The sequence below is a fragment of the Rousettus aegyptiacus genome, unplaced genomic scaffold (genome assembly GCF_014176215.1).
Source record: "Rousettus aegyptiacus isolate mRouAeg1 unplaced genomic scaffold, mRouAeg1.p scaffold_m13_p_1, whole genome shotgun sequence".
Classification (NCBI taxonomy): Eukaryota; Metazoa; Chordata; class Mammalia; order Chiroptera; family Pteropodidae; genus Rousettus; species Rousettus aegyptiacus.
In genome coordinates this window covers 53079527-53101866 of record NW_023416284.1, presented here as the reverse complement: position 1 = coordinate 53101866, position 22340 = coordinate 53079527, and the positions used below count along the sequence as shown (strand labels likewise).

Sequence of the window (22340 nt, the reverse complement as noted above, 5' to 3'; positions counted from 1 at the left end):
AGTCCATGGTACTTGGTATGGCAGCCCTAGCATATTAATATACTTGGTGTTTTTGCATCTTGGGTTTTCCCTGGTTAATTTCTATGGGGAAGAGCCTTCCAATTCTTCTTAGGGGGAACGGTGTTCTGTATGTGGGTATTGGTGGGTAAGAGCTAATTTTCCATAAATTTTAGTATTTAGCACTGAGCCTTATCTTTATGTTCTGCCATATTTGGCACATCCAAATCCTGACCCTTTCCAGGGCTTTGCTTCTTCCCTTGTTCATAATCTCCTTGTACACATTTTAAACTGCAACTTCCCTCTTCTCAGTTAAATGAATTACTTGTACCCCATCTGCCTTATGCCTTCCAAAGATTTATTGGATTCTCTTATTCATAGATGGCCTCTCTTGTTATCATTTTTCTTGTGCTTTGTGCATTTAAAAAAATTTCCTTTATCAACACATTAGTAGGCTCTTGGGAGGGAGAGGAAATAAATATGACTGGGTTAGCTAGCCATTCTTAATCTGATTCAAATCTTTACTTAATGTTGAAAATTGGGAATAAAAGCCATTTCTGATAAACTACTTAAAAGCAGGACGATAGTAATAGCAATGTCTTACTTCTGATTAAAAATATTATTTATATTTGGATCTTAAAGTCTACGATTTCATTTTATGGCCATGTAGATAGTCTGAGGCTTTAAAATTGAATAAATAATAGTGATATCATGTTCAGCATAATTCTGAACTTAATTTGATCTCACTTATAAATAACATCATTAATGTAGTAGAAATTACAAAACAATAAATACAGCAGTTTTACTGTAATATGAATTCACCGTGTATTATAGCATTTTAATAATGTATATTATAGTACCAGGGATAAAGATGATATTCGCCAAAATATATTGATTAATAGGTTATTATCAAGTGGGTGGGATGCTCAGGAGGGGCAGTTTTCCTCATGTATCAGTATATTTTTGGATATTTTGTTTTCATAAAATTGAACAGAAACTTTATAATGTGTAAGTGTATGTCTGTTTTTGTCCTCTTGCCTTGCTCTGACACCCAGAAATGGATATTTGGACCAATCTCTACCTAGTTAGGCATCGAATTCTCTGTTTAATTAAGCAGGCTCTAGACTTTGTTTCCTCTTCTAAATTACATGGCATTAAATAAGTCGTTAGTGGATTTTGAGTTCTACTTCTTGACTGGTTGCCTTTTACAGGAATATGTGCCAACATTTTTTGAATAAATGGTTGCTAAAGAAGGTGCGTGCAATGGTGATAGTCATTATAAATTCCTTCTGAGAGAAATATTGTTCGATTTCATATTTATATTCTGTATAAGTCCTTGGCAAAATACTGCTTTTGCAAGTTAAAGTTAATTTAAAAAATTATACTTTCAAATGTTATAGAAAAATAAATATGGCACTTTTCAACCTAAAATGGCAAACACTTCATTGTCTTACCCATTTTCAATGTGTTTACATAATATTTTTTGCATATTTTTAACATGTAATCAGTGTCAACACATTTTGCTTTCTTTTATGTCATGTGTGGATCAGGCACTGTTTGTTCTCTGGGTTCAGCATTTCTCTACTCATTCGGTCCACCAACATTTCTATGAAATAGGTACTATTTCCCCAAATTTACAGATGAAGAAGTTGAAGACTAGAGAGTTTAAGCATTTAACCTTACAGTTCTACACCTAGTAAAAGGCAGAGCCAAGACTTGCATCCAGGCAATTTGTTTCCATTCTACTATACTTCTTACTTCACGACAACCATATAACCCGTGTCCTGCTCATTTTAATAGATGTTGTTCTCTACTTTGAATTGGCTTCCACAGTGATTGTTGGGCATAGATTATTTCTAGTTTCCTTAAGAGTCATAGAGACCAGTGCAAAAAAGTTACCTATTTCTTTTCTACTTTCTTTTCTTCTCCTTCCTCCTTTTCTTCCTTTTCTCTTCTTTCCTCCTCCTCCTCCTCCTCCTCCTCCTCCTCTTCTTTTTCCTCTTCTCCCTCTTCTCCTTCTCCTTCTCCTTCTCCTTCTCCTTCTCCTCCTCCTCCTCCTCTTCTTTTTTTTCCCTGTTTTTATTTTGCACTGTTTCAGCAGAAACGTGGTGTAGTAGCTTGGGTAAACCAAAATTTGAATCTCTCTGAGCAAGTGCTTTATTTAACCTTTCCGGGTCTCTGATTCTCCATCTTTAAAACACAGTCAGTAATACCCATCTGTTGTATTTTAGTAAGGATGTGATACAATATCTGTTTTAGACTCCACTGGCTTGCAAGGCCTTTGTGAAATGCATACTTTAAGCACTGACCATGGATATCAAACAGTATTAACAAATTCCACAATACTACTTCTTTCTATCCCCTACATTTATTTTGTTTTCAAATTTCACCATGAACACTTTGCCTGTACTTTAAAGACAGATATGTCCTGCTTAAGCCCAAGTACACTAGTGATGAAGTTAAAGAAGCCACTAATTAATTCATAAATCTGCAACATAGAACATGCTCCTCCATCTTCAAATTTACCACATTTTCAGGGTCCCCCAAGGCCACCATGAAGATTATTTGGATCTCTAGGAACAAAGAACCTAAAGGTGACACTCAGTGGTCCTTTAAGTCTATGTAGCGTACCAGCCTTTGAGAATTTCTGATGCTAATCTCCAGGGCTCCTAAATACAAAAGACAAATAAATAATCCTGCTGTCACTTGCTGTCAGCAGAGAAAAGAAAAAAAGGAACCTAGAGCTCCTGCTTTTCAGGAGTATGTGATGAAAATGATTCATGTGCTCTGCAAACCCAGTGGGCAAGTCTCAAGAAAGATGCCGGCTGCATCTTTTGCAAGGGGGACCCTTATCTATGAATGAGTCAGTCATCTGAAGCTTTCTTCCAAGGCATACCCATTGCTAAGAATCTCTGCCATACATGGCTTCTTCCTATTTAATCACTGATCTTTCTCATATTGGACCATCTTAAACCTTTCAAAGTCAAAGAACGCGAGACTTGCTCAGCCCATGAGACTGTGGGATAATGCTGCACAGGTGGTTGAGACTGGGGAGCAAAATTTATAATAAACATGACTTTTACAGCGTAGGAACACAGTACGTTCTCTCTTGCGCCTGCTGTGCTATGTTTTTGCCCAGACCTCCCAAGATTGTGAAAGCATGTCCATCTAATACAGAGCAGCTGGAATAATAATCTGCCTCAAACAGTTTGTTGTACCTCTTCTCTGTTCAAATCTATGGCAGTTTGTTGTCCTAAGAAATCTAAAACTTGCCTCAGCCTAGAGATTCTAAGTACTTCTGACACTTCAGTTGCATCAGTCCTAATCCTTGTTGCCTTAACAGCGCCAACATTCCCGGGAGAGCTTCCTCAGTTTTGCATATGGCTCCACATACCACTCTCTTCAGTTCATACCATGATTTCTTCCCTGACTCTCCATCAATCCAAACTTCTTTAATATATACATTTAATTAATCAGACTCTACCTTCAAACACAACTATAGAGCTTCAAAATGTAAGAGTAAGGACCTTATGATAGCATATTCCTAAATCTTACCTCTCTCATCTTTTGTGCTTACACATTTTTTTACAACTTACACTTTCGTACACTTTGCTTTTACATATGTTATAAACATGAGAAACATGCCTACTGATTTTCTTTAGGCAGTATTGAGTAACTAAAAATGAGAAAAAAATGAGTTTTCCTTTAACATTTCTTAAATTGTAGGTCTGCTGGCGACGACTTCTCTCGGTTTTTGTCTGAGGAAATTCTGATTTCTTCATTTTTGAAAGGTATTTTCACTAGGTACAGAATTCTTTGTTCACTCTTTTTTCATTTCGGCACTTTAAAGATGTTACTGTACAGTTTTTAGCTCTGCAAGTTTTCTGACAAGAAGTGTGCTGTGATTCTTATGTTTGTTCCTCTGTATACAATGTGTTTTTTTTCTTTCTGCCTTCAAGATTTTCTTTTGTTTCCTGTTTGCAGCAGTTTGACTGTTATATGCTTAGATGTTTTGTTTGTTTTTGTATTTACCTTTACTGATCTTCTTGTGTCTGTGGTTTGGTGTCCATCCTTATTTTTAGAAAATTATTTCTTCAATTTAAATTAAATTTAAATTCTTCTTTCTCTCTTCTCTCCTTTCTGGCATTCAAATAACATGTATGTTAGATCTTTTGATATGCTCAATTCTTTTTTTTTTTTCCTTCTTTCACTTTTTTTTTTCCTTTTGTTTCAGCTTGGGTAATCGCTAGTAAACTTTCTTAAAGTTCTCTGATTCTTTCCTTGGCTGTGTTGAATAAAATTGTTTCATGATTTTTAGAAAAATAACATCATAAAACAACATGATATCAAAGAGGTATTTATAAGTTGCTATAGGAACCCAAAGGACTAAGTTTTCAAGAGAGCATAACATTTAAGTTAAGTTTTAAAGAATGAGTAGGGATATTCCAAGGGTAAAAAGTATGTAAAGTAACATCTTTTACAAAATCACAGAGGCATAAAACTGTATCCTCTACTTATGAAAACGTTACTATTTTAGTAGAGTCAAGAAGAAAGAAGTTAGAATAGTCCTATGTTCATGCTGAAGAAATCTTAAGTCTACAACCATGCTACTCTGAAGATGCCTGATCCTATGTGATCTCAGAAGCTAAGCAGGGTCAGGCCTGGTTAGTACTTGGATGGGAAAGCACCTAAGAAGACCAAGTGCTGTAGGCATTAAAATAAAAAAGAAGAAGAAATGTTCATGTTATTCAAGAAGTAACATGGAAGCAATGAAAGATCTTAAGCATCTGAATGACATGATGGTACATATCATCCACGAACCATGTGGATGTTTCCAGGAAAGGACTGGTTTGGAGATAGAGAAACAATGGGTTATTTTAGCCAACAAGAAGGAATTGGGAGTCACTAAATGAAAACTGTAGCAGCAGGAATAAGGAAGTGAGGACAATCTAGAAGTTAGGATGATGAGAACTTGGGCACTGATTAGACATGAGGGTATGAGAGAGAGGGTGGTCAAGGGTGACTGAGGTTTTTGACATGGGCGCCTTAGGAGATGGCGTTGACATTTAGTAAGGTAAGGAATGTAGAAAAGAAGCAGGTTTGGAGAGAGCAGAAATTGTAAATCTTGTCTTGGACAGGTTGTGTTAAACTGGCCATGGGACATTAAGTAGAGAGGACCCCATTCTCAGGGAGTCTCATATATTATTTTTGAGTTCCCACAGAAAGAATGAGAAGAAGGGTTAAGAGAGAAACTGAGAAACAATGCAGTCTGAGAGGAGAAACAGAGCCCACAAAAGATAAGGAGAGGATACACTTTTCGGGCAAGTGATTATCACATTACTTTGAACATGCAAGTGGAGTGCTATAACTTCTCGTTCCAGCTTTACCACAGAGTAATGCTTTAATGGTGTCACTTAATGAGACCATTTCTCATTTATCCATATCCCTTTTACTTTGGCTGATGTTGTACAACATTTCTAGTAAATACAACACCAAAATGCCAATGATTCTTTCAGTAAATCAAAGAGAAAAAAAATCAAAGATCCATAGGAATCGCCACATGCACCAGTGATCAAGTCAATAAAAAAAGGAAGACAGGTTTTTTATAGCACTGAGTGCACTGAAGTTTTCACTTACTAGCTTAGTTTTGCATCAAATGCAGACAATGGTAGGCTCCCTTTTCCCAGTCACTAAAAAGCGAGCATTGTCAGAGCCTGCCTCAAACCACTTGCCTTCCCTCTTGATTTGCATTAAGTGACTATGATAAGAGAAGGATGGAGCCTGAACCGTGTGGCAGTAGACTCTAAATCAAATTATTGTCATGTTCCTTAATTATTGTTCAGTGTCTGGAGTCTTAAGTGACATAAACCAGTGGTGCCCTCTTGAGTTTTAATGCAGCGCCAGAAGTCTGAGGCTGTGGTGGATGTGTTAAACACTGAAGCATGACTCTCACTGCTGTTTTTTTCATAGGAAACTGTGAAACATTTAAAAAACTTAATCATTAGCTAGTATGTGAATCCCTAGTAACTAAAACACATAGCTCTCGGTAGATTACAATACATTTGTCCCTACATTCTCTCACTTGAGCATCACAGATACCTAGTGAAACAGGTAATGCACGATTTATCCATTTCCAAAAATTGAGAAAACAGAGGTTTACAAGTTAAGTGATTAGGACACACATGTAGCAAGTGGCAGGGTTGAGAGTCAATCTCAGGCTTCCAAATTCCAAACCATGATCTTTTTCTTATATGACACTATCTCCAATATGGAACCAACACTGTGGATCTGTTTCCTTACTGCAGCCTGTCTGACCAGGCGCGTTCCATTGAGTGGGCAAAAAAAGAAGTGGCTAGTGCAGCATTAAGATGATGCAGTGAGATCCAGTCTCCCAGCTCTACAGATTACCTATTGCACAACATTCCCAGATAGAGACCTAGGAAGCATCCCTGAAGAACAGATGAAAATTCAGTCCATCTAAATATTTGGGACCTGCAGAGATTCTAAAAACAAAAAACAAACAAAAATCTCTTCTCAAAACATGAAGAGAATGCAGATGGGGCACAGAGAACCAATACTCTACAGACCTTCCACTTGCTTCAGTATTATTTCTTTTAGGCCTGTTATGGCAGATCCCCAGCATGCAAGCCTTCACCTCCTTTTCTTGCATTTGTGGCAGATACTGCTAGGCGACTAGACACTCTGATAGAGCTCAAAGTGCTCACCTACCTCAGCACAGCTTCTAAGTAAGCTACTCATCAAGTTGCATATACCAGATAAAATATTTTGGCATTCCAGTGTTAGGTCAATGATATGAACTGCTTTGTGTTACCATGAATAGAGGTTTGACCAGGCTGGAATCACAGAGCTCTCTGTTTCATTAGTCATATGATCTTTGCCAAGTACTTTCAAGTCTCTCTATAGCCTCAGTTTCCTCATCTATAAAATGAGACTAATAATACCTTAAAGTATAGCATTATTGATACTAAACGAGATAATAAATATGAGTCTTTTAGCTCATTGCCTGGCACATAATAAGCAGTGTAAATAGTGAACTTGCTATTGGTGTTACATAATACCACATGAAAAGACTGATTAATTTTAGGAGTTTGACAAGAATGCACTTACTAATATCCTTAAAGAATAAAAATGGGGTATGCAATTTATATACATGATGTTTTCATTTTGTATGCACACATACATCCTATTTAGTTATTTATATTTTGCTTAGAAGAATGTCAAAATGTTTGGAAATCATGGCTTAAGATTTTTGTCTATTGGCATTAAGGTGGCTAGAAGACTTTCCAGAGTTTCTTTTGCCCAAGTAACCCTGAGTCGTTATGTATCCAAAATGATTTGGTAGATACATTTTTTTTTTTTAAATCAAAGAGAAAATAGGCTCAGAAATTCACTCTTAAACATTGGCATTTTGACATTAGTAAATTAAATGTATTAAAAACGACTGAGAGTCATACTTTGGTTTTAGAATATTAAATCTAGGAATTTAGTAACAAACACAGTTTTGTTAAGGATTCTTTCTTTTTTGTTATTACCTAGAACGGTGAAATTTACTAAATTTTTTTTTCTGTGACAAAGATGTGAGAAAAGGTGTGAAAAGTCTTTGGATGTTAATTTTGGTGTTTAAGCGCTTATAAAGGATTGGGTTAAGTTCACGCATTTTCACGACTGTTACTGTGAAAGAGGAAATGGCATGCATTTCTATCTCTGTGTGTTGTGTAATTTTTGTTTTTAGATTTTTTTAAAGCACTTTTCTAAAAGTCTCTGTAAAATTTCAATGGAAATATATTTTAAAAAATCTAGTGGTGGTATTCAAAATCTGATAACCGTCAGTGATAAAAAAATATATGAAGAGAATGGGTTGTTCTTTTTGATTTATCAAAGGTAAGCACATGGTAACATGGCATGCTGCATTAACAAGCATTAGGAATAAGAACAATAAACAAAATCAAAAGCAGGTGAGAGGTCTAAAGGTTGAGATGAGCACGTGCTTTCGTGGGGGCAGTACAGGTCTCCTCTACCCAGGTCATTTCTGAGGGAGTCAAGCAGCTTGGGTTGGACAAATTAAACCATGTAATTTTGTCCTTTCAACCCCACTTCTTTCTCCCAGGATGGATCAGAGCTCAATAACTAAAAATTTTACTCCCTTTCCTTCCATTATTCTCTAGTTTGCACACTAAATACAAAGTAGTAAGTAATGAAAATGTTCATGTATCAAACATTTATTAAATGCTAGGCTCTTTAGACAAGTTATCTTTTGTAAATCCTAATAATCCTGTGGAGTAGGAGCTATTATTTCTATTTTATAGTGAAACTGTCTCCAATGGAAGGTAAGCTGCTCCGTTGTTATGTGGGTGGTGACAGTGTTTCCATTAGAACCCAGGGCTGGCTGGCTGGCTGACTTGAAAGCCCACATTTTTTGCAACCATGCTTTTAAATAGAGTCTCAAATGCCTAATGGGTAAGCAATGGTGAGAATAAAAATGAGTCTGAGGAACCCCAGACAGAAAGGATGTTGCTAGCAGGCTTAAAAGTGCCATTGAATTAACTTCTAAACTTGTTGCTTTTGCTATCTCCTTTGACACCCCCATTCCAAATAGCACCTCCAGGGCCATAAAACAGTCTTTCCTTGGAAATCTTTAGGCTTTAGGGAAAATTATAAGGTTGGGCCTTGCCCCCTTTTGCTTAGCTAGACAGATAAGTTAGCCAACTCCTGGAAAAGCTACTTTAAAGTAATCCACATAAATATGGTCTTAGGAGGTTCTAAGTAATGCCAAGAAGGGCTCCTGGTCATGTGAGAACTATAGTTGGGAATAAAAACACATTATCATGAACTACAGCCTAAGTGGAATTCTGACTACAAGAGAGTAGGTACTGTATGAAGACATGTGAAGAGAAAAAGAATTTGAATATTTATAGTCTCCCTGTGCCCACATCTTCTCTTGTTCCACATAGGATGAAATTAGCAAGTAATGAAAAATGGCATTCAGTCATTCATTAATGATTTTTAAAAAAGGAATAAAAAAGCATAACTGGTAAAAGAAGGTTTTAGAAGGGAGTTGTAGAATAAAGTATGGCAGCCATTGTTAAGTTCGGGACAGTAATGGGCAGCTGGAATAAGCCCAGAAGAACTCGAATAGTTAAGGAGGCACTGGGCTGTTTTGAAGCAATGCCCAGCCCGGGGAAAGGGTCTTAGAGCTTGGAGCCCAGGCTTGCCGCACTGGGTTGGGAGCTAGAGGTTGGTATCTAACTCCTTGCACAAGGGAGGTAAAACAGTTCTTCCATTCTCTGTGGCTTTCTAGAACTAGAAACTATACTAAATGGGAGAATAACCAAGAGGGGGAATATCATTCAATATTTCTATCCCATTCATCATTGTTTCTTCTGACAACCTTGACTCCTCTCTGAAGTTTTTAAACTCCAGTGAAGATGTAGTAGATTATTCATTTACCACATATGAAGCTGGAAAATAAATTGTAATCCAATTTCCTCCCAGTCTGTGTGCAATATCTTCTACTTGGTGTGAAAGGTTACTCTGAGGAAGCCTGTAAGGTTTTGAGGCTGCCTGAGAGTTTGTGAGAGAGTCAATGTGGGGGATGATTTGCTAGAGGCCCAGAGGTAGAATCTGCTTCCTTTCAGCTTTGAGATTTGGGGCTTAATCACTTTTCAGTGAGTTCTGGGAAAAAGTGTCAGGCAGCCAAGCTCGCTGCTGGAATTCTCCACAGAACCGGAGGTGAAGTGTGAAAACAAAAGCTGTGTACCTGCTGCTTGGGACAGGTGTGAGCAAGTGAGAACCAGCAGGGTGGGATCAGAGCCCTGAAGTAGGCGTCTGCCTCATCCCTAGCTCCAGACTCTCAGCCAGCTGTTCCCCTCACATCAGCCTCAGTCTGCAAGGGCAGGAACATGCTGCTGAAAAAGTTTCCCCCAACAGCATGGGATGCTGCTTCTGGAAGAAAGCGATATGGGGAACTTATATGGCTTTCTCAAAGCAGATATAATTGCTATGTCTCAACGACAGTAACTGCCATATTGGAAATGGCATGTACTGGCAGTGGCTTTAAAGTGTGTGTGTTTTTTGGAGAAGAACATGGTTGTACTCTGAACCCTAAAACTTGTCTATTTTTCTTTAATATTTTATAGTAAATTTATCCTAAATGTTTTTGTCAAAGTGCTTTCTGAAATTACTTAAATGTTTACTACCTTTTAAAAGTAATAATTACTTCTGAAATAAAATACAATTTCCTTGTAATTCAAATACGTCTAATATAATAGGTTCTTATTTTAAACAATTCACATTTACCATTTTCATATTATACGAAAGGCAATTCAGTCCTATTTTGTCGTCAGATAGACAAATGTAAGAAGCCGAAATTAATATATCTCTTAAACTTAATTGATACAGGAGATATAAAGATTATATGTGTGCTAATAGACTAAGACGACAATAGAAGGTTGCATTAATGTGAAAAATTTATGAGAGCCTATGTCTTACACGCTTGAAGATAAAAATTAGGAAAGTAAAAGTAGTGTTTGTTTTCACTTTGAAAAAACAATTTGCTAATATAATATTTCCTTAAAAATTTAGATTACTATAATGTTTTAAAAGTAGATCTTGCTAACTTTTTTTTTTTTTTTTTTTTTTTTACTATATTTGAGTTTGTGTATTGAAGAGGGAACAAGCTTTGGAATTAGGCCTATCTCAGTTTGAAATCTGGCTTTATCACATACTATCTGACTTTAGAAAGGTCATTTGACCTTGCCAAGCCTCAGCTTTTTTATCTGTAAAATGGATTTTTTGAATCAGAATGTAAATGAGCATCATTTCAATGAACCAAACATTTGGTAGCCTGACATTAACTGCAAATAGTACAGGTTGATTAAGGAGTATACAGGACCACCTTTGATTGTTAAATGGAGCAGGATTCTTAAATTAAGATTATATGTATTAATCTTTAGAGATCCACATCTAACTAGTAAAGTATTATCACATTATTCAACCAGAATACAAAAGAACCCTTTATAATATACATCACGAGTTCTTCTGCGAATAATTAGTTTTGGAACTAAAGGCCAGCAGAAAGTAACTGTAGTGTCTCAGCACTTCTAAAGTGTGATGATACTCTTCACAGACCACTAACATTGAACGATGAGGAGTGAAAGTTAAGGTGCATCAATTGTATTAATTAAGAAATAGAAAAAACACTAAGTCCTCTGCTTGGAAAATATATAACCTAAGAGTCAACATTAAATCACTCAGTAATTTACCAGCATTTTAGCCCCGTTCTTCATGATTCTTACTATCTAATGTAGAGAGGCAGACAATGAAGAAAACTAATTAAATAGTCTACTAGAAGGTAACAAATGCCCAGGAAAATAATAAAGCAAGTAAAGGGGATAGGCAGAATGAGTGAAGGGATGTTACGATTTTGAATAGTGGGTCAAGTAAGATCTCAGTGGGAAGGTAACACATGAACAAGACCTGGAGGGGGTAAGAAGCTTGCCATGTGGATATCAAGAAAGGGCATCCCAGACATAGGAAACAGCAAAATCGAGGCCACGTGGAGGAAATATGCCCTGTGCATTCAGAGAACAGTAGGGAGGACAGTGAGTGAAGTGGAGTAACAAAAAGAAAAGGAGGAAGCATGAGGTCAGAGAGGCAACAAGACACCACATTAAACATAGAGCAAGGTGGGCCGGGTTGTAAAGAATTTGGTTTTTACTCTGAGATGAGATACCCTGACACCAGCTGAAGGATTTGAACAGGGAAGTGATATATTCTATTAGATTTTTTAAACATATTTTGAGGGGCTGCTGTGTGGCTAGTTTGCAGTAGGGCAAGGCTGGAAGCAGGGAGACCAACTGGGAGGCTACTGTGATAATCCAGGAGAGAGATGGTATGGCCTGGACTAGAGTGGTACTTGTGGAGGTCCTGAGAAGCAGTGAGATTTTGGACATATTTTGAAGAAAAGAGCCAATCGGGTTTGTTGACAGATTGGACATGGAGTGCAAGATTAGAGAGAAGTCAAAGATTACAAAGCTTTGGCTTGAGCTACTACAGAAGGCTAGAACTGTCATCAACTGAAATGAAGACTAGAGCAGAGCAGGGTTGAGAGTGTGTGGGTGGTGGGGAAACAAGAGGCAGGTCAGTTTGTGCATATTATATCTGAGATGCTTATTAGACATCCAAACGGAGATGTAAAGTGGGCAGTTGCATATTGGAGCCTAGAGTTTAAGGAAGAGCTTGTACTTGGAGAAACAAAATTTGGGAGTCAGCAGTGTATAGAGAATTTACAGACATGAGGGCAGATAAGATCACCAAGGAAGTGAATATATCTTTGGTAGATATTCTTATTCTTAAACACTTATCCTTATCTATGGTCATTTCGTCAGGACAGATTTCTAGGAGTGAAATTATTGGATCAAAAGGCATGCACAAGGCTCTGGATACATATTGCCAAACTGCTTTTCAAGGTAACAGCAATTTATATTATCAGCCAACAATGAATATTACACTTTAATCCCTTTTAATTTGACACATATAATAATAAAGTCTTATTTTTCATTTTTTTAAAAAATTGTAATTTTATTATTTTATTTATTTATTTATTATTATTATTTTTTTAAGTATAGGATAAGGAAGTAAAAGTTAAGAAGAGGGTTTGAATCTATGCCATCATGTTCTTTCTGGTAACTTATTAGTTGTTACATTCTAGGTCATTTTACATGCTTGGGCAAATAATGGCAACGGTGATATTAAGAATTATAGTAAGAAATACATAGGTGATCATTGTCACTGTTTCTGGAACAAAGTTCCAAAAACATTAGAATTTCTTAAGTGACAAAAATATTAAAGGTGTCTTTTGTCCTATTAATGGAGGCTTCTGGACCGCATCTTAGGATAGGGACTGTTACCTGGGGAACCAACCATGTGATTAGAAGGATGGAATTTTCAGTTCCATTACTGACTTTCCTAAGGAGAAGAGAGGGGCTGGATAATGAGTTTAATCACCAATGGCCAATGATTTAATCAATCATGCCTGTCTCATAAGATCTCCATAAAAACCCAAAAGGAGAGAGGGTACGAGAGCCTCTGGGTTGGTGAACACACGGAGATTTGGGGGGAGTGATGCATGCTCCCCTCCCTTTTCCCATATCTTGCCCTATGCATTTCTTCCATCTGTCTCTGCCTGAGTTATAGCCTTCTATAATAAACTAGTAAATAAAATGTTCCTCTAAGTTCTGTGAGCCACTTTAGCAAATTAATCAAACCCAAGACAGGGTTCCGTGAATTGCCAATAACCTGGACTTGTGACTAGCTTCTGAAATGGGGTTTTGGGGGTGCAGATAGTCTTATAGAACGGAGCTCTTAACTTGTGGGATCTGATAATACCTCCGGTAGACAGCGTCAGACTTCAACTGAATTGTTGGACACCCAGCTGGTATCAAAGCATTGCTTGTTGGTGTGGGGAAACCCTTCCTTCTCCCTGTTCCACACGTTAGAATTGAATATAGACTTTTAGCAGTTTTAAAGTATTAAAGTATTGAACTACAATTGGGAAAGCACACATAAAGTAGGGCATTTTAAAAAACACATAATGAAAAGAAAAATCAAAATAATGTAAAGTTTTTAAAAATTAAAACATTGTGTTCACTAAAGTGAAATTATCTGAAAACTAGAAATATTGTCAATATTGCTAGAGGGTAAGTAGCGAACATTTTAGGTAAACTACTTTTTACTCTAATAATACATGGCAATAAAGAAAATAACAACAACAACAAACATTTACATAGCATTATATGCCTAAGTGCTATTTTAAGCACTTTATTTTTATTGCCTATTCTTCTCTGTTGCCCCATTCTTCTCAACTCTATGACATAGGTACAAGTTAGAATTTCCTTTTAACAGAGAAGTCTGAACCATAGATAGGGTGAGTAACCGAGATGTCATAGGAGAACGTGGACTCTAACACACACAGTCTGGGTCAAGAGCTCAAACTTTCGGTTGTTTTATACATATTGTTTCGTCTACTATTGATAGCAACCTTCAGAGGTAAATTTATATCCTTATTCTAGAGACAGAGAATCTAGACACGGGACTTGCACAGGTCTTATTGGTAGAAAGTGATAGAAACTGGATCTGGCCTAGTCACTTTGAGACCAAAGTTGGTATTCTTTACCCTAATACCATGCTGCCTCCTACGAAGTATTTCAGAGCCAAAATGTGTGGGACCCAGTGTTAAATAGTGAAGGAATTCAGAAACCGAGATCAACAGAGGCTGGAAAAGTTGGGAAATAAAGGGTAAAAGAACGAAGGAGAAAAGATAGGATATGAAAAGTAGAATGGAAGAGGAAGTCCAACTTATGCAAGAGGAGCGAAGCTTGGGAGGGTGAACCGAAATGGCATGTGTAGGGGACGCTGAGACCAGGCTAGAAGAGTTTGTACTGGCTTGAGGGCTTGCATTGGTTTTTCTTATTCTTCTGTACTTTCTATTGATATTAATTATGTGGCTTTCTGTCTCTTCTGCTGAATGCCCTTCCCATGAGCGAGTTTCTATCAAACTGTAGTTTCTAAGAGTCAGGAAATTTATCTTGCTCATTTTTCATTCATAGCCTATAAGGACTTAACATACATGTGTTGAGATTAGTTGAATTGCTAGTTTTGATCTATTCTAAACCTTTAGATAAGGCCGCTTATATTCACAGAGCCCGTGTCAGTCTCTGCCTTTCAACTGTGTCCATTCTACCAGCATTAAAATGCACATAAGTCTCCCTTTCCTAAAACAAAAAACAATGTGGTTTAAAACCAAAACAAACCAACACACAAACAAACCAAGAACCCTTTCCTCAATTCCACTTTCCCCTCTAACTTCTGTTTCGGTTTTCTTCTTTCCTTCAGTCAAATGTTTTGAGTTTTCTCATCTCCAGATCCACTGATCTCCCACTTAGTCTTCTGTCTGCTCCAAACTGGTGTCTCCCTCTGTCAATCTACCAAATGAGCAACGGATGATAAAATTCACGCACTACCTTCTAATTGTTAAAATGGACAGTCCTCATCTTGCTCAACTTCTCACATTTTTGACCACTTTCTCTTCCTCTCCTTTCTTCATCGTCCTCTATCAACCTTAAGATGTTGCTTTTTCTCAAACTCTCTTGCTCTTTAGGCAATGTTATCCAATTACAACCTTTTCACCAATAAAATACATACTTAATGAATTAATAAATGGACAAAAAACCTAGTGTTTTCCTTGGGCTGAGCCCTAAGAAAATCCATTTCTTCCTCCTTTGTTGCTGACTGCTTTGTTGGACCTTTTTCTTGTGCTGTTCTTGCATTTTCTCCTCAATTTTGCTAAACTATTTACTTGGTCTCATTACCAATTTCTCCATGAGCCTCAGCTAACCCAAGAGCCTTCCTTTGGTACGTTAATTTAAATCCTGGCTCTGACCAGTGTATTTAGTTTTGGATGACTTTCAATAGCATTTATTTCCAGTAGATTTCACAAAGGGAGAAAAAACACTGCCACTGAATTTGACAGTTGTTTGACATCCCATGAAACCGATAAATAATGTGAAGTAAAGCCGGTGAATTATCTGGGGAGGAGTTTAAGCTTAGTATGTATGCTCCCCTTATGGAAAACATTTCATTAGTTTCCTATAGATATCATATTGCTGTGCTTAGTTTATTTGACTTCTTTTTTACTGGAACTGGCTCACTTGCTGTTATTTTTGATCTTCAAGTGATGCAGTTTCTAATAATTTTTAATCATTTTTTAGATTATTGACAGAATATGTTATAGTAGAAAAACTTGTAGAAAAAGAAAGGGAAAAAGATAAAAATCATTCATAATCCCACCCTCCAGATGTAACAAAACACATATGAATTTTATTAACATGTTATCTACACAAGAATACTCTGTATATGCTGTGGCAAAAAGAAATTTTAATTTTTTTCTATAACATAAATTAACAAATCTAGTTTTCTCATTTTATAATTCTTTTTTTCTTTTCTTTTACTTTCTTTTGAGTCCAGGGGATTTTTTTCCTCCATAAAAATACTAGTTTAATTTAAATCAATCTTTATAAGTAATCTGAGTTTACAAAAATAGTCTTTTTCTTTCCTCTTTTTTTTTGAGGGGGGCTGGAAATTTATTATTCAACTGACAAATTACATTACTGTGGGTAAAATTATAATTATGTCTGAGGTAAGAAAAAATAATTCTCTAAAAGATGACTCATTTTAAAATCAAAGAGCCAAGGATAGAAGAAATTTAAGATCTGAGAATTCTTTTTTAAATAATTAAGGCAAAGTTCTACTTGTAGTCCAAAAGAGAGCTTAATCCTCTACTTTTCCTGAATGTTTTCATGTTTAAGCTGTAAAATAGCTTATGTAAGGCACTGTCTTTTCTGAATTCCTACAGTAATCTGCAGAGTGCTCTGTAGATGTGTAATAAAAATAGGCCTTTTGACTCAAGTCATGTGGATCAGAATAAATAATGATTTCATTTGTGTGCTCTATAGGTGACTTACAAAGGACTCTCACATCTTTTCTTATTTGTGGCTTCATGTCAATTTTGTGAAGTAGAAAATACTAGGTCATTATTACTGAGGCTTCAAGAGGCTAAATCGCCCAATAATAGCTTGCAAATATGCTTATGATACAATTTCGACTTAAAAAAATTTTAAAGCAGAATACAATATGTCAAAATATCATAGAAAAACACTGCACAGAAAAGGCCTAATATGTTAACAGTAGTTATTTCTGGATTACTGAATAATGGATGATTTTTATTTTCTCCTTATAATCATCTGCATTCTTCATCCCCAACACTCACCCACGCATGGGTGTGTGTGCGCATGCACACATATACACACACAATGTCCTCATAAATTTGTTTTAAAATGGAAGCATATGATTTTTACATAAAAAGAATTAAAAACAGAAGTAAACGGGATTCCATCTCTCCTCCTCTTGATAGAAGCTTGAAAGCTGCTCATCCTTCAGGCAGCTCTGCTTGCCAATGTTGAAAAGTAAAATGATAGAAAATAACATAGCATGCATCTGCCAAGACAGATTTGTGGTTGAGATTTCTTCTAAAAAATGTCTCCATTAAAATAAGTAGCTGTTGGTGTTGTCTCCTGATTTAGTCATTTTGAAAAGTAATGAGTAGTTTTCAGAACTGGATTTCAGCTTTCTCATGGAATTCATCACTTTGAATGGACATCCTTAGAGGTGACTGAACGTGTGATAAGAGGCAAATTTATCACTGGGCACATGCCATCTTCATAAAACATATTTGCATGATGCTGTTCAGCACAGTGAAGTGCTCGACAAACATAAGCTATTATACATCATTATTATTATGCACATATTTTGATTAGACTCCTTTCTAACAGTCTGGGCAAGGGCTATAGATTACACTAATAATTACAGATACGATTTATTTAACCACCCATGTGATATGAGTGCATTATTCAAATTATTTCTAATCCTTAATTAATCTTGCAAGTCAGTTAACATCTTCTCCATTTTACAGATGAATCAAACTTTGGTCTTTGTGACTTGAAAGCCAGCCTTTGGCCTTCCACACCACACTATCTAGGTTTTGCTTAACCTTGTATTTATTATTGACTCCTGTGCAGCATTTCCTTAGTCGAAGTTCCTTTCTTTATATTAGAGATTAAGCAAAGTTTTTGAATGACACAGGCATGAAGCTGGCAGCCATACCTAAGTTTCCTAGTGTGTCTATTAAGAACATTTTTAAGGAGAAAAAAAAGCAGGCGGTGAGTGGGGGTGGGGGGATCAACAAAGAGTGTGAGAAAGCAAGATTAGAAGAAGAAAAGAGAAGAGAGAGAAATCAACACCAGGAGCCTTTCGAATAGCTTCTGAAGAGCTTTTATAGCTGGTGAAAGGTTTGGCAATGTTCCTTTCACATTGAGAAGCTGCATTCAATTTTCTCAGTTCTTCATTTCACAGGAGCTGTAGAGCCATCTTCCTGAGCCTTAAGAAATGCCACTGGAATACAGAAATTTCTCTCTTGTCAGAAATCCAATATATTAGAAGAATCAGGAAGAGAAAGCAGCATGGCACATGTGGTTGCTATAGCACTAAAAATATTTCTGGCCAGTACAGGGGCAATACAATGAAAATAATAACAATAATAATAAAAACGGCCATGTCTGATTAGTCCTTTTTTTGTGCTTGGCACTGTGTTGAATGCTTTAATTACTTTTTCTCACTGAATTTTCACAACCTACATAGGAGATAGGGATTATGAGATTCAGTTTTCAGATGTCATAACTGAGGCCCTGAGAGTTTCAGTAACTTGAGCAAGATCGAGAGCTGGTTAATGGCCTACAACTATAATCAGTTTGCCTCTGGCTTTTGTGTTTTAAATCACTGGTACTGTTTTTTCTTCTGTGATAAGTGTTTCATTTGTCTGGCATGTTCATATTTTTTCTAGATTTTTATCTTTATGTCTCCAAATCCAGGATGCGATTAAGGTGTTGGTTAAAATTTATGTTTCATTCAATAAATATTTCCTGAGTACCCACTATCTGCCGGGCAGTGTTCTAAGAGTATGAGATGTAGTGGTAAGGAGATCAGTCAAAATACTTTCCCTCACTGAACTTTCATTTCAGTGAGATAGCATATTCTTTCCAAAATTTGCATTATTTGAAGAATTCTAATTTGCCTGATAACATTGTGAAAGAATATCAAAATTTGATATGAAATTTAAGACTTAATTTTTGACCCAAGAGACTTAACACTTAAAAGGAAAACAAAGCAAATTTACAGCAATGTAAAGATGAGAATTCTTAAAAGGTGTTATCTGGGATTAATTGCAGAGAAGGTGTGACAAAAGGTTTTCAAGCTGAAAAGTCTTTTCTGGCCTTGTTTTTGCTTCCAGTTAAGTATATATGTATTTAATGAGGACCATCATATAATTAATAACCCATTAACATGGTGTATTAATTTAGTAAATATATACTGAAGGTGAATTTATGGGCTCCAAGGCAGGTGCTGGAAATAAAATACTGAAGGCAATAGTAAAGTTATAAAGAGGAAAGTAGACAGTTGAATTATAAAGACAGTAGAATTCTGGTAGAAAGATACTGAAATCATAAAGAAGTAGAATTATAACACAGTGTAATAACCGCCATGATAGGGATCATAAAGATATGTTAGGGGAGCTCATGGTTGGGGTATCTGTCCCCACCAGGGTGGTTCCCAGAGGAAGCCATATCAAGCATTGCAGCCTAGCCATATCAAGGCAGAGCAGTGGAGTTGATCAGAACTACAGGGAGAGGGAAAAGTTTCGGCAACAGCCCCTAGCTGAAAAGAATGCAGACTGTGAGCAACTACAAGCAACAGAAGAAAACCTGAGCCAATGGAAGTTTCCTGTTTCTTCCATTTTAAAGCAAAACTATCATTTCAAAGAATACGGAAAAGAGCAGCGCCATCATGGAACTGCTTATCCATGAAATTCTAGGAAATTAAGGAATTGATATTGTTAACTCAGTATTTTAGGAATTCAGACTGAATTGCTGAAGTGAATTGGCTGGCAATCAGAAGTTGCAGTCATACCACACTGCTAACAGAGCCAAGAGAATTTCACCTGAAGAGCTTTGAAATCTGAGACAGACACTAGGTTTAGTTGGAAATCACTGCTGAATTCAGATTGTAAGGAATCTTATCTTTTTGGACTTTTCTCAGAACTAAGTTGTCATGAACATATGAACTCTAAAGCTTAGGTAAAACTAAAAACTAGAAAAACTAAAAATAAACATTATCAGGTATATATCAAGTGACGGTGGTGTCTGCATTCAGATTTTTAAGCAGAAGTTTCAGGATAGAAGAAAAATCATATCTCACGTTGCAAACAACCTCGGTATTTTCAAGTAAGAAACAAGATTCTTTACCAAACACCCACCCCTCCTCTCCTCCACCCCTTCTTCTTTTCCTTCCTGGATCCTGAATTTGACAGCAATTGTAGAAATTGTTTGAAGCAACACTCTGGCATTTTCTGAGAAATCTCTCAGGGCAGCTGACACCTTCAAATAACCTGTGAATTGGAGTGGTTAAAGGCCAGACCACAGAGGAAAGTACCTATTTTTTTTAAAGCCCAAGTTTAAAACACTTCCAAAAAGCTACTTATCCAACCCAAATAAATGAAGTTTAAACTAGGTCTTACTCGTGCTAAATTTATTAGAACTATTTCATTCAGTCCAACTCATTAATTTATACATTAATCCAACAAATATTTTAAAGCACTAAGTGTGTATTTGGTACTGTTCTGGCTGCACAGTCCTTGCTAAGGTAGTTACTAAAGGGAGAGGCCAAAGTCGTCTGCAGCTTACACATATCAGGCTTCTTTTCTAAAGACATCCTTTTAGATCCAGGGTTGTTTTGTTACTTCATCTAGGAGATCTGAAAGCCTGAAATCAAAGTCTTCATTAATATTTTAGTACTCCATGTTAGCTTCAAATCCCTAAACAACTGCCTAAAAAGAAAGTGATGAATTAGTATATTAAAAAAATTATTTTGCACTGTGCTAAGTAAATTCTTAAATTAGGGAGGAGGAATCAATGAGAAATCAGAATGGTTACAATAAAATTTTCTTTATTTCCCTACTCCTTCCCTGGCTATTCAGCCCTTGATAGAAACCACGTATCCCCAGTTCTAATGCTGAACTTGGTAATGACTATGACTCCTTTCTCAGTAATTTCAAATGCCTGATTATTTCTTTGCACAGAATAACCTTTGTAGATTGTCCCAGAGTGTTCTGAGTTCATTCAGTTTCACAAGGCAGACACAATTTACTCCATCTTGTAGCCCTCTGTACATCCTTCTATCATAATATGGTCAGATGCACTGTTTATCTCCTCTCCTCCCCTCTACATATGGGTTCTTTCAGAGCACGGATGTGTCTGCATATCTGTCTGTGTCCCATCTGTTAGGTCAGGGTAAAGTAGGTGGAGGCACCATCTTTGGGGCTACGCCTGGGTAAGAGCCTTCCAGAGGCTGGCTGAGTGAGAGGCAGAATGATGGACGAGGGCAGCCGGTCACAGCAGATGAGACAACAGCACGTGCTGAGTCTGAAGGGTAAAGCAGGGAAGACCAGAGAAGAAAGAGTAATGTCAGAGTGAGATGTGGAATGCACGAGACAAGGGGCAGGTTGTGCAGTTTAAGGTTTATCTAAGAAAGGACAGAAAGCACTCGTCCTTACTCGGAATGAGATAACTTAGGTAAAATACCTGGCACGTAAAGGGCACTAAATAATTTTAATACTACCTACCTTACAGGGTTGAGTGATTTAAAAAAGTTTGTAAATGAGCTGGCATAGCACTTGATGTAGCATGTAAGCTCTTCATTTCTCTTAGAATTAGATTTGTCAGTCAAAATATCAGCCACTTCACAATCTGACAGTATCGATATCTTCTGATTTGGGGGAGGGGGGGGGTGGTGGTTAACTCTTTGTTTGGACAAAAGTCTGGCTCAAGCCCTTATTATTATAACTGAGTGGACTCGGTGAGATGGAACCTACTTCAAACCTCGGCCCCCTGATTTTCTGGCTCTGGCATTTATGGTACATTCTTGAACCTCTCTAAGCCTCTTTCCTTCATTAAACTTTAAGGACACTTGTGAAAATTAGATATAAAGTGAATAAAGATCCTAGGACATTGAATTGAAAAGTAGCTATTATTATTAAACAGAGATACTTTCTACTTTAACCATTTTTGATAGAATTACTAGCAAATGTATTTCCACATATCTTTTTCAACAGAAAACTTTTTTTTTCCCTTAAAAAACAAAACAAAAACAAAACCTTATTGTGGTTATTGTAGACTGGTTTACTCCATATTTATTCTAACTCCTTTTTCCTTTGCTTTCCTCTACTTTAGAAGCTGTGAAGCTAAATAATTTATTTCCCAGTCTCCTTTGAAGGCAGAGGAAAACGTGTGACCCAATTTTGACTGATGAGACTTAAGTGTAAGTCAATGAGGATGGAGAGCGGTTTTATGGAAAATCTCTTGTTTTCCTAATGAAAAGTAATAGATGTGGCTGCCCAGCCCTTTGCCTTAACCCCTTTTTGTACTATTTAGAATGTAGATTTGATGACTAGAGCAGCGACAGCCATTTTGCTACTATGAGGAAATGCGTTACAGAAGATGAAACAGAAAGAGAGAAGGCGCAGGGGCCCTGATGACACTAATCACTGGACCAGCTCTGGACCATCCATCTCTGTACTCGTCGTTACACAAGTCACATGAATGTGTCTGTTTAAGCCACATCTATTCAGCTATCCTGGTTATAATCAAATACATCCT

At 36.8% G+C, this 22340-nt stretch overlaps 1 protein-coding gene and 1 pseudogene across 3 annotated transcripts in view; one reads left to right on the top strand and one right to left on the bottom strand.

Annotated features, from left to right (window-relative positions):
* AK5 (adenylate kinase 5) overlaps window positions 1-22340 on the bottom strand; it is a 190137-nt gene that overhangs the window by 112129 nt on the left and 55668 nt on the right. The gene's annotated exons all lie outside the window — the stretch shown is intronic.
* Window positions 4592-4710, top strand: LOC118604394 (annotated as a pseudogene).